Raw genomic sequence first — 13,529 nt, forward strand, 5'->3', positions numbered from 1 at the left:
AAATATATGGGTCTGTTAATAAATATGAGAATCTTTACGATGAAAAAGACATATGCCTCTAGAATTGTAAAATGATATGTTCAGATATTTGCTATAGAATAATTGTGACAGTTCATAATTGCTCACTTCTAGTTTTCATTGAAAATTAAGATTATTAATAGTTAAAAAGTCTAAATTGTAAATAAATCTACTGGAAGTAATAACAGTTAAGAAAAAACCCTCTGCATATAAGGAAAAGAAGATGTATTTACAATAAGAAAGGCATGAAGTATGTATTTTTGTTAGGGGAAAAGGAGAGTAATTTTGTTTGAATGTAGAACGACTGTTCCAGAATGAGAGAAGAAAAGAGTATCACAAAAATGAATAAATTAAAAACTATTTTTGGAAGGTTTTTCAACAAGGAATCAAGAAAAGGAATTTTTTCTTTTGTGGCCAATGCTGCCCAACATTGGATGGATTTATTTGTATGAGTTTTTAAAAAATTAGTCTTGGTATTAATAGTACACAGATGCAAGACTAGAACTTGGTTTTCCCTCTTTGAAACAAAACCATTTTCTTAGATTATTAGTCTGCTCTTAATAAGAAATTGTGAAAAAGGTTTTCCTTTTCCCTTTAATTTATCTGCCCAGGAAACCAACAGTTTGCATCTTAGAGAAGTTCCTGTGCTTCGTGCTGTCTTTATCAGGTCTTGGGTTACTTAAGAAAATCAAGTAAGTTTGATTTTGTACTTGATTTACTTGTAACATCAAGTAAAAGAGCTAAGTTTTAATAACTAACTTTCTGTATTTGCCTTGGAAATCTCTGAATTGTCACTTTGGTTAAATGGTAAGTATGGTTTCACAGGGACCTGTGATCCTATGGAGTCAAGTGTTCACACCTTTAGACATTTTTGACAACTTTCCAAAATCCAATTCTAACTGGAGTCTGATATCAAACTAAGGTTTCCCAGAGCACTCCTGGAAAATCTGTCACCTTGTAAAAGAGAGATGTTCGGCTAATTAGGTTTCTTTGCTATGCGCAGTTTGTGGGCAGCATTGTCAACTAAGAAGTGATGAAGGAGCCCATGGGCACTGCCACTCAAGCTGGGGCAGCGTTTCCTGCTCATCCCCAGGCACGCTGCAGCTCGGGCCTTGCCCAACACAACCGGACCATGGCTTCAGCTGGGGAAGAGCTGCAGAAGGATCTAGAAGAGGAGAAGGTGCTTCTGGAAAAGGTAACTGGAAAAAGAGTACATGATGCACTTACAGCTGAAAAATCTAAGACAGACCAAAATCAAGAACAAGATGCAGCAGAAATTACAGAGGAAAGAGAACCTATGGACAATGAAAACCCAGCTGTGGTGGCTGCTCCCATTACGATGGGATATACAGTGGGAATCAGTAACTATGGGTGGGAGCAGCCAGACAAGTTTGTGAGAATCTACATTACCTTAACTGGAGGTCATCCGAGACCAGGCTTGTACATGTCACAGAGAGAGCACTTGACCTTTTGGTAAATAGTTTAAATGGGAATATTAACCCCATGAGCATGAACTTGAAACCCATTTCTGTGGAAGGCAGTTCCAAAAAAGTTAAGACAGATATGGGGATTATCTTGTGTAAAAAGAAAGCAAAAAAACACGTAGTAGGACTTCCCAACTGGAGTTGAAAAGGGAAAGAAAAGCCCGCCTATGACTCTGAAACAGGCTAGTGAGGGGTTGATGAATGTTGTAAGAAAATGTATGAAGATGGAGATGATGATAGGAAACAAACTATTAATAAGGCTTGGGTGGAACCAAGAGAGAAACAAGCCAAAGGAGATGCAGAATTTTGAGATAATGCTACAGAGCCTCCTCTTAAGTAAAGGCACTAAATCCTCCACATTTTGCTGGAAGATTTATTTAAACAAAATATGCTTATTAAACACTTCCTCTGAAGATGGTCCTTCAGTAACCTGATCATTTTGTTCAAGAAAGGGTAATACTGCTTTCTCATGTGAAATGTATAAAAGCAAGTTTGGCCTAGCCCTAGTGAAAAGGCCACAAGGTGTGCACTTTTTGTTTAGCTACAAGGTAGAAAACAAAAGTTATTGCTTACCTTTAAGTTCTTGACATCAGCTTCCACCAATGTCAGAATAAGTAAAAATTAAACCTGAAATTTTGCATAAAAAAGTGATAATAAATCTTCTTAGGTTATATGTGCATGGATCTATGATACTAATATAGATATTTCAGAAATTGTATGAAGTTATTAGACATTCGCAATACTGATCCTGGCTGGGTAACTCAGTTGGTTAGAGCATCATCCTGATAGGCCAAGATTGTGAGTTCTATCCCTGTTCAGAATGAATCAAACAATGAATGCATAAATAAGTGCACAGCAAATCCCCCCCCCCCCTCTCTCTCTCTCTCCCTAAAATTAATAAATTAAAAAATAAGAAATTTGCAATACCCTTGTTGTCCAGTTATTATGTTAAAATGTTGTATGTTACAGAAATATCTAATTATTCTTTGTCAAATGAACTGTCATCAGAACTTTAAGCAAGGCCATTTTAAGCCCTTCGCCTTTCACAGACAGTTACTGTTTTACCCTGACTCTCCCCTGAAAGTGGTTTAGGCGTGAGAATGATCCATGGTGGCATCACTGGAATACATTCTTCCAGGTTGAGGAAGAATTTCTAGAGCTAACGAAGAAGCTGATGGATTCATAAAATGCTAAGCCAACATCAAGCAGAACAAGAATTAATTCATGGGCCTGAGTGAACTGATAAGGATGACTATAATTTTCAATGACCTTTCTTTAAAACATTGCTAGTTCTTTAATGTTTTGTTTTCCAGATTTAAGGAAACCCTTTTTTTCCTTTTAAACTATTGTAACTTATAGCAATATTGTATACTATACCTTTGTAAACAGAGTTGAAACATTTCTTTTTTCTTCCTATATGATCTCTCTAGAATGAGAAAACTCTTAGTATTCGTATTTTCATAGCAATGTAGTTTTTTGCATAAGTTCAATAAGAATCTGTTCTTCTTGTAACAAGACACAATTGTTACCAAGGCTTAGATTGGAATGACATGTTTGCGAATGATGTGCATCAAATCAGACGTGACCGCACAGCATTAAGGAACTGAAGTTGGCTTTAAGGAATCAATGCTTATAAAGCCCCCTTTGGAAAAGCTGGCCTGCATTTGGCTTACAGGGTTCCCCACTTTGCAGGTGACTAAGGATATTTTGGGAGCAGTGAGAAAAGAAGAATTCAGCCAAATTAGTATGCATTACAGGCAAAATGAGGTAGTGTATTCTTGGCTTGATTTCCTAGATTTTCAAAGTCCAATCTGGGATTCCTTCTGAAAAGTTCTAGCAAAACAAGCTCAAAATGGACCATGCAAGCTCTTGGTGCACTGATGTGAATAATCAGGCCAAGTTTAATGAGACCAGACATAGTTCTCAAACAAATTAGTCTTACTTTGCTTATCTTTGATAGAAATGGAGGTGATTATAGAAAGAAATTTTTTTTTTGTTTCAATGAAAAAACAATAGTGCACCCTTGCAGATTCTATCTAGCTCATTTTGCCAGTTCTGGCTAAGTCCTGAATTCTTCTAGTTTCTTCCAATATCCAGCTATAACTCAAAATTAACACTTCCAAATTTTCCAAGCTATGCAAGCTAAAGCTGGGTTGCTTGATATAAATGTGTAAAAAAAAAAAAAAAAGACTACAGCCCTGGCTGGTGTGGCTAAGTGGTTAGAGCATTAGCCCTTGAACCTAAGGGTTGAGGGTTTGATTCTATGTCAAGGGCTTGTATCTGGGTTACAGGTTCTATCCCAGGTGGCTGCATGCAGGAGGCAACCAATTGACGTGTCTCCATGGATGTTTCTCTCACTCTTTTCTTCCCTCCCACTCCTTCCCTGTATTCTCTCTAAAATATTCAAGGGGAAAAATATCCTTGGGTGAGGATTAACAATGACAACAAAAAAGACTACAACAGATGACATCTGGGAAGTCTTCATGCCTTCTGCTGTATGTGCCACTCGGAAATTTCACTGGAACACTGATGCCATCCCCAGCAGCATCAAACAGCAAACCAGAGAGATTCTTCAGGTGCTCACTGCCATCCTGACTCCACCATCTAGAGATGCTTCAAGCTCAAGCTTAAAAATCGTGACTGGCTGTCCTCTGCATATGCAGATACTAGGTTTCTAACCATTAATCTTTGTTTTTCTTCTATTTTCATAGAAAGTCCCCTCATTAAATATCTGACTGCTAGCAAGGTATCATTTTGCTAATTGAATATTATTTTTCTTCAGTACCATTCAAATCCCTGTACAAATCTTAAGGACTTGTGGCCATTACCTCAAGGACTTTTGGCTATTAAGAAAGGAAGAAAATTGAAGAGATAACACCATTCACTTGACTTAACAGGTTATTCTCCTGAGCATCAAATAACTCTTTAAGGGAAAAACAATCTTAACCCAAAGCATGCCTGAATAATGGTGGGAATTTAGAGATTAGAGGCAGAAGTGTCGGGCTTTCCTGGTGACCTCAGTTCATATTTCTGACTTCCCACCAAGATGACTCCTTCTCAACACAAAGCCTTTGCACGTGCTGTTCCCTTGGCCAGGAATTCACACCCTCCTCCCCATTCCTTTACCTAGTTCACTTTTGCTCATCCTATAGGTAGCGGAAGCAGTACTTTCTCAGGGAAGCCTTTGGTGACCTCCCTGACTAGGTCAGATTCTTCTAACATAGGCTCTCAAAGCACCATGGCCACTCCTTCTTAGTACTTGTCACAGTTTCAATTTTTTATATATTCATGTGGCTATATGATTGTTGACCATCTCCTATGCTAGATACCAAGCTCCATGAGGGAAGCGGTGGTGCCTGCTCTTGGTCATTTGTATCTGTAGAACATGGCACCTTACCTGGTACACAGTGACCCCCCCTCCCCAAACAGTTGTTGAATGAATGTCAATGAGTTGAAGCATTTACCTTTCTACTGTCTCCAGCCCCCATGCCATACTGGAGGCCAAGGATATACATCCTTATCCTTCTACAGAAGCCTATAAAAGTAAAAATGTGATAGAAAAAAGCAAAGATTTAAAATAGTGCCTCCTTTCCTATTCCATTAACGTATTCCCTTTTGAATATCTCCTTTCAAAACTGACGCAGTGAGAGCTGCACATGCGTGTGCCTCCTCGGCAAGGAGTCCTTACCAACCTTAGCACAACATTCCTGGGGACTCACTTTGAATAGCACACGCATAAGCAAACTGTGACCAAACTCGTGGGTCAAGGCTCGCTGTTAAGGACCACAGCACTAGGACGTTGTCCTCACCAGAAGTTGATTAGCGTCATCTGCAATATTGAACTAGGACTCCCTATCTCCTTAAGCAAAGGTTAATCTGGACTGTTTCTGTTTGTTGCTGTTGTTTTTTGCATTGGAAAAAAGGTGAGATCTTGGCCATTTAAAAAGGCTTTTACCTCTTTTCCACACCCTATGGGCCATGATGGTCACATACAGTCATGGCTGGGCCCACCTCTCCCCAGGAGGTCTTTCTAAAAAAGCTGAAAGACAACACTCTGGCCTCAGACCAAATGTGGAGCGAAAATGGCCTGGCTTCTTGGCAGCTCCTCTGTCCCACTGACAGCAGCCCAGCTTGTGGAGGCATCTGGTATCAGGACTATCTTGAGCTCCGGTCCTGGGAAAAATGTTCTCTGCTGCTTTTGTGGAAAAAGAAGAAAGCTTTAAAGACTGTGTGTATGTGTGTGTGTGTGTGTGTGTGTAATATTTTATGTCAAATATATTAAAAAACCTTAGAACTAACCAAAGGGATATCATTCTAGAAACAGTATCTGTCCTTTGTGATTCAGACTTTTTATAACACTTAAGGTTGAGGAACAGAGATGGTTACATCAAGGTTTTATTTTTTATTTATTTATTTTTTTAAATCACTGCAGTCATTTGGGAGGAGTGAGGGTGAGAAAGCAGGTCATAATTTAGCACATAATTTGTGTGCTAAACATTTTCCATGCAGTTTAATATGAAGATCAAGGAGTTAGGACTTGGGATTTTCAACCCAAATAGATTGCATTCCTCTTCCAAGGGGCAAACAAGAGGAAAGAATGTGATATACAGTGATTAAGCTTGCGGGCTTGGGTGTTGGTCAAAATCTCAGCTTATTAGTGTGTGACTTCTGGACAATTACCTCTCTGAGCATCTCTGCAAACTGGGAAGAGTAATTCCTACTTTTCAGAGTTGTAAGCGCTATTTGATGCAATACATGTGAAATGCTCAGCCTAGTTTAGGCACACATTAAGTGCCCAATAAGTGGGGGCTTTTATTATAATTACTATTTCTACAAAATGCCCACACCAACCGTGATGCTTCTGGGCAGTTCTCTTAGGTTGACAAGAGGAATCCAGGCTGTTGTTTCCAAGAGGAGGGTGCAGTGGTTCAGGAGGCAGAGGGAGCCCAGTCTAAGTTAATAGCAACCACACTTGGATAGTGTTCATTTCACAACATGCATTCTTCTTCCTCTCTCCCCAACAACTTCTGTTTTTGTTACAAAAACCTGTGGGTAGATAATGTTAGCCTAGTTCTCAAATAAGAAAACTGAGGCCCTGGGAGGTTAAGTGACTGGACCAAAGTTGCACAGGTAATGAATGACAGAATTGCAGAAGCAGGACCTAAATTCAGGCCTTCTATTTCCAAATCCAGGGGTTCTATTATACCACAGAAGTATAAGTTCAACCAGAATGAGAATTAGAAACTTAAAAGTATGTATTCTACTCATATAACAAATTATTATGCTATCTTTTGTTGGCTTGACATAGAAGTTTGAAAATTTCAGATGATCACCTTCATTTGCTCCCCACAACCCCCTTGGGGGATGTGTTTCTTCAGATGAAAGATACAGAAGTTTAGATATGTAAGGAGCTTGTCCAAATTCAGTGGGCTGTGTCGGGGAGCTGGTGACGGTGCAAGCCAGACCTGCCCTCCATGGAGAGCCCCTCTATGACCCTGAAAAGACAAGCACCCACTAAATTCTCGATGAGTACAAATAGAATATAATAGCTATCAGCTTGTATTTACATGCATTTTCTCACTTAATTCTTAAGATAACCCACCAGGGTCTAGACACATTATAAGCTGTGGAATGTTCTGCCTGAATCTAACGTCCACGGTCAGGCTTGCTGATTCTTAATGTGGTGTCCTTTCTGGTACTAATTGGTTTTGGTGTAGAGCAATAAAAACCAAGATTTCAAATCAAGCACAAAACCAACCAACAAACCAACAGATCCCAGAAACCAACCAAGAGGCAAGAACAGAGATGAATGAGATCTGGCTGGCTCCTCTGCAGCTCTCCTTGCAACTCTAGCTAATCAGTACACAGCATGTTCTTCCACCAGGAGGTCTGCACCCTCAACCTTAAAGTAAACCGAAGCAGGCCATGTTGATGCTGCATTGGAACGCATGGCCTGTAGAAACTCAATGATCTCAAATTAATTTGTATTAAAGGAGGCCAACAGGTTTTAAAGAGTAGTTTGCTTTTGATCCCTGACTGCAAGTAAGCACCTTGGAGCCAGTTTAGCTTCTTTCCCTCTTATTGGCGGCTCCCTCTCTTTCCCCTGGGGGATAGCTCTTATTAAGGACTGTGTGGTCCTTTGTCCTCGAGTCAAAGGCTTTTCCAGCTCCCATCTTGAACCATCAAAAATTCCTGAACTTCCTTTCAGCCTATATAAAAATCACTTTATTATTCTGTCTGTCTCTTATACATACACTGAACCTCTTGACAACAGTTCCATTCAGGGGAAAGCTGAGATTGTAAACATTTCATAGAAGCAGTGGGTGATGAAAGCATTAGTGTAGCTACTGAACTGCTCTTTAGGGGGGCAATATTTGGTTCCAGAACTCTAAGAAGTTTTTCATTGCATAATGCACTTACTAGGAGTGCAGCATGTCAGCTGATGGCATTGCCACATAAGTGTTTCTCCTGAAGAGGCAGGAGATGAGAGATAAGAAGGGTTACAGATAGGTCCAGACAGAGCTGGCAGCAAATGTGAGAAAACATTGGATTGAAACACATTGAGCATCTCTGTATCTGTGAAGCAAGTGTCATGGTCAAGGATGGCCAAGGAGAGAACCTGGTCTTCCTCTTGACCAGAGACTAGAGCAAAGCTGTTTTTTTTTTTCCTGTTCTGTGAATGGTTAAGGGGAAAAAGACAACCACAGGCTGGGCTATTGACAAGCCAATGAAATCTGCTGGGTCTTATCAAGCGGTCTTTTAGCAAGGCAGGTAGTGGCAGGTACTGGTTCTCTGACTTCTCAGAGTCCCTAACCAATAGACAGCAAGACTCTCTGGCCCTTGAAGGAAACCTCAAGTTTTAATGCCCTACAGAAGGCAGCTCAGTGTAGAGCAGGGTTCTCAAACTTTAGCCTCCCTCAGATCATCTGCAGGGCTTCCGGGCCCCACATCAGAGTTTTAGATTTACTAGGTCTGGAGTTGAGCACAAGAAGTTGCATTTCTAACAAGTTCCCAAAGGATATTGATGCTGCTGGTCCAGGACCATGCTTTGGGAACCATTGATCTAGAGGGGGGGTGGGGGGTGGGGGACTTGAGACTAGGCAGACATAGATTCCAGTCCTGTTCTTCCACTTCCTGTGTGCCTCTGAATGAGCCACTTCACTTCTTTGAGCTTTGGTTTTCTCATCTAACAAAACAAATGATGGCAGATAATGGTAGAGTGGTTAGACATATGGAGTGTGTTCAAATCTGGCTTTGCCACTAACCACCTCTGTGACCTTAAACAAGAGACTTCACCTCTGAATTCCTCAGTTTCTTCACTTGCCAAATGGGGGTAGTGATAGTGTCTACCACATAGAGTTGCTGTGACCACAATTATGTAAAACATTTGCAGTAGTTTCTAACACAGGGTAAACACTGCATAAATGTTCACTATTATGATTTTTTTGGTAGTTGTGTGAATTACATGAAATAAAGCATGTGAAGTGCCCATGTCCTGTCAGGCACAAAGAAAATGCACAGTAACTGTCAATTTCCTCTCCTCAACCCCCCAACAGGGGAGCCAGACTTGTGAATAGAGACTGAAAGAATGTCCTTTCAGTGGAGATCTGGGTAGAAGGGCACGGTGAAAAAGATAGCAGCGTGAGAATTTCAGCTGTTAGTGAAGCAGAGTGTGCCACATGCCACCTCATTGTAACCTGACAGGTTTATGCTGGTAGGGCCTCCTTTTGAGCAAAGATCAGCAACTTGGAATATTTAGCCAATTTGTGCCTGGTGCTCAGAAGTGTGGGAAGGCTTGAGGAACTCCCAGCAGGATGTCGGATGGCTAGCGTTCCATTTCTGGGGGAGAGCTGGGACCACCTATGCATGGCTCCGGGCACACAGACCTCATCCTTTAAGGCCATCAAGACTCAGGCTGATTCATTTCCTTCATCTTCACCTGCCCACACAGCTCAAGGCTGCCCCAAATTTCCCCAGAGCTGATTGCTGAGTGCCAAGACAGCTATTTCCATTTAGCTTACTTTCTGGCCATATTCTCCTGCAGTGGCCTATGGATAAAGGGCAGGGTGGAAGGTTAAGTTAAATAAAACTGTCCTTCATCCGTTTGTATTCAGTGAGAATCTAGTGAGCTGCTTTAGGACAAAACATTCAAATATATTTTGCAAAGGCTGTATATTGATAACTCCCTTTTGGATTTAAAAAAACAAAACAAAACAAACTTAGTAGTATACTAAAGGCCCCGAGAAATCATGCAGTAAAGAAATAATGGGTTTTATCCTTAACTGAGCAGTTCTCAAATTGTTTGACTATGGAAACTTTTTTCTTTAAAGCAAGTAATACCTCTTAATAACTGAGAGAACATTCTGTGGCCAATGCTGGGCCAGGTAGAAATTTAAATGTTCAGATGTAGAACTATTTAAACACTGAGAGCCACTGATCCCTTAAAGGCCATATTTTAGTCTCCAATCATTTTAGTTTATTGTGAGAGTCATACTAAACACTTGTCAGGGGCTGGTTCTCCGAATGTCACTAATTCAACCTGTAACTAAGACTAAGCTGCGCTTATTCTTATTGTCGCAAGGCAATAAACAATAGACAGAGCAAGGTCATATTTTATTGAAAATTGGAAGTTTGATTTAAGGTGGTCTTTCAGTGAGCAGGCTTGATTGGGTAAGGATAATGATATAACAGCTTAGGATTGAAAACAGCAAGAAAAAGATTTCGAAGTGAGTAATTGTAGATCCTTCTGGTTAACTGTCTGTTGATGCTTCCTGTTGAAGAGGTAAAGGCTCTTTTTAGGGAGTGCCTATAATGAATAATCCAGTTATTTGCCTGGGCAAGAGTTTCCTGGGTTAGTAAAGGTATAATAATAATAAAGACAACATGTTAATGTGTTGTAGAAAACAAGTTGTTGGGGAAGGGGTTAGAGAGTTTCAATCTTTGGTTCACAAGCTGTGTGTATGGGGTAGGGGTTTTCCATTCTCATCCTTAATTTTTGAACTTATTGCATAGGTGTTGAATACTCATCTAGTTTATTTTAAATATTTTCTCCAGTCTAGACTGCATCAGGTTACAATATGAGGAAATTGTGTCAGATTCTATAACTTTGTCATTGTTGAGTTATTGTAATAGAATAAAACTAGAGGCCTGGTGCACAGATTCATGCACCGGTGGGGTCCCTCGGCCTGGCCTGTGGGGATTGGCCGAAACCAGCAGTGTGAGAAGTGGCAGGCGGCTGGGGAGGAGCAGGAGTCCAGGCCAGGTTCTGCACCACTCCCGCTCATCCAGGCCCCACTGTACCTGCCACCACCATGGTCCAGGTCTGGATGGGGGAGGGGATTCAGGGGGAGTGTCTGCAGGAGAGGCTCGGCGCAGCTATGCTCACCAGCCATGAGCTAGGTGTCTGGCATCTGTTGGTCAGCTGAGCGGTGTTCCCACTGTGGGAGCACTCTTGCGTTGAGTGTTTGTCCCCTGATGGTCAGTGTGCATCATAGCTACTGATCGACTAGTCAGTCAACTGGTCGCTTAGGCTTTTATATATATAGATAATCAGTCTTTCTGACTCCATCCTGCTTCAGTCTGCTCAGTTCCCATGTCAATTAGCAACTTCTGCTTAGTCCTGCCCATAGATATGCTAACCATTAAAGGAATCTAACCGATAGTCTAGGAATTACTGAAACAACCTCCCTGCTCAAAACTACCTCCCCAAGGAGATAAGGGTACAAAATAATGATTGTTTATCAAATATTTATAGGGACCTGGTGACTGAGACCACTGCAACGGGATGTGGTCGACCAAAAGCAAAGAAGTTTCATCATCTCCCTCGGACCCTTGCTGGCATCCAGATGTCTGCAGTCATCAATCACCTCCTGACCTCAAACCTCTCTCATTTCTCCCTTCCCTTGACATAAAAGAAGCCTGAATTCTATACTTTCTCAAGATGGTTCTTTAGGACTCTAACGCTCCGTTGTCTTGGCTTGCTTGCTTTCTGAATTGATTCCCTTTCCTTGCCCTATGTCCTTGCCACTCGACTTACTGGCAGTTGTGTGGCAAGCAGTTTGAGCTTTGACTCGATTACATTACTATTATGTGTCAATGTCAAGATCTCTACCCCCCACCCACACCTTTGTATACTGTGTCATTGCTCACAGATGAACCTCAGAGCACTCAGAGCTGACAAAGTTCTCTTCAGAATGGTTTCATCTGGGGACATATTGATAGCAATGGCATCCATTCGCTTGTTGGATTTTGCTACTTTTTGGAGCAAGGATAAATGACAACTTTGAAATTATGAAGTGGGCCTTTGTTTGTTTCCTGAAGATAGAGCTCTTAGATGTCACCACTTCTAGGCCTAATTCTGTATATGGCAAGAACTACCTGGACTCATGAAAAATCTGAAATACAGACTATATTTTAAAGAAAAAAAAGGACATATAATGGATATAGTTCAGTCCAATATCATCACTTGGTAATGACCATAATGGAAAATGTATTTAAGTGGATGTATTTAATAGGTTTCTTATAAAGCTTATAGGTCCCTATAAAGCTTGATCACTCAAGCTTTATATTAAAGTTTAGGAGAAAAATGATGAATGTTGTCTCCATAGGATTAGAATGTGGATGAACCATAGGTGCGTGAATATCTTTAGTAACAATAAAGTTATATTAAATATGAGTTAATAAATATAACCTCCAATTTAATCCCAACTCCCTGATATTTTTGTTGATGTTGTTTTTTTTTGCAGATGTAGTCCCTTATTCAATCTGGGCAGCCACAAAGACAGACAGAAAGCTCAGGGATATTTTTCTTTCGCATCCCAGTGCAAACCCCAACTCCCTGATATTGTACAACCCACTCATGTAATATTTCTAAAAAATTATTTACCTTTTTCACTGGTGAACTACTTTTATCTCTAGGTGTTTGAGTGTATTTGGGAAAATAAAAATTCTGGATTAATGGCACAATGGTTTTCAAAGCACAAAAATGTTTCTACCTTACACATTACTAAACTTTTCTGTTAAAAGTTGATATGATTCTATTGCAAAAATAAAAAAGATGTGTATAAGGTCTTTGATAGTACAAATGTTGGTATTAGCTTTAATAACCAACTACTAGTTGACTGAAAGCAGGCCTAATTTTGTAGATGTCAAGAATGACATGGATTCATGAAAAATATGAAATACAGACCATATTTAAGGAAAAAAGGACATATAGTGGATATAGCTTAGTCCAATAACATAGACTTATTGAATTAAGTCCACGCCAATTGCAGCACTATGCTAGGTGTGGAGAATCCAAAAGTCAGGAACAGTGTCAGTCTCTGTACTTGAGCTCATTGTCTAGAAGGGGAGACTGAGATGAAAACATGTAAGTTAGAGTATAGAAGGTGCTATCATAGAGGGGGGCACAAAATACTGGCACTCGGTAGAAGGTTTCTAGAAAAGAGAATGTGTTAGTTGTATATTGCTGCATAATAATTTCCCCAAACAGGATAACATTGAACAATTAGCTTTTACTACCTCACATAGCTTCTGAAGGTTAAGATACCTGGAGTGGCTTAGCTGGGTGTTCTGCCTCAAGGTCTCAAGTGAGGTTGCAGTCAGACTGTTGGCCAGGACTGCTGCCATCTGAAGATCTGACTGTGGGACGATCCACTTTCAAGATGGCTCATTCACATGGCTGTTGGCAAGAGGCCTCAGTCCTCTGCCATGGGGGTCTCCCCATAAGGCTACTCATAGTATAGCAGCTATCCATCACAGAGTGAGGGATCTAAGAGACAGATAGGCAAAAGTCAATGTCTTTTATAACCTAACCTCCATTGATATTCTATAACTTCCTCCATATTCTATTGATCATACAGCTTAACCCTGATACAAGTTGGGCAAGATTATACGAGAGTATGAATACTAGGAGACTGGCTCCACAAATACTACCTAAATCTAGTAGAAGTTCCTGGGGAATATGCTTTGACATATTGTTATTTTAAATAATTTTTAGTTAACTGATAACCTTAAGTGATAATTTTA

General features: G+C 40.4%; 2 pseudogenes; one reads left to right on the forward strand and one right to left on the reverse strand.

Moving 5' to 3' along the window:
• Positions 1-1,150: 1,150 nt before the first annotated feature.
• Positions 1,151-1,874, forward strand: LOC139005292 (calcyclin-binding protein pseudogene; annotated as a pseudogene).
• Positions 1,875-12,245: 10,371 nt separating this feature from the next.
• Positions 12,246-12,328, reverse strand: LOC139007862 (small nucleolar RNA SNORA31; annotated as a pseudogene).
• Between the last annotated feature and the right edge of the window lie 1,201 nt (positions 12,329-13,529).

This window comes from Myotis yumanensis, unplaced genomic scaffold, assembly GCF_028538775.1.
Source record: "Myotis yumanensis isolate MYYU_CA2020_CCGP unplaced genomic scaffold, mMyoYum1.0.hap1 SCAF_3, whole genome shotgun sequence".
In the NCBI taxonomy this organism is placed as follows: Eukaryota; Metazoa; Chordata; class Mammalia; order Chiroptera; family Vespertilionidae; genus Myotis; species Myotis yumanensis.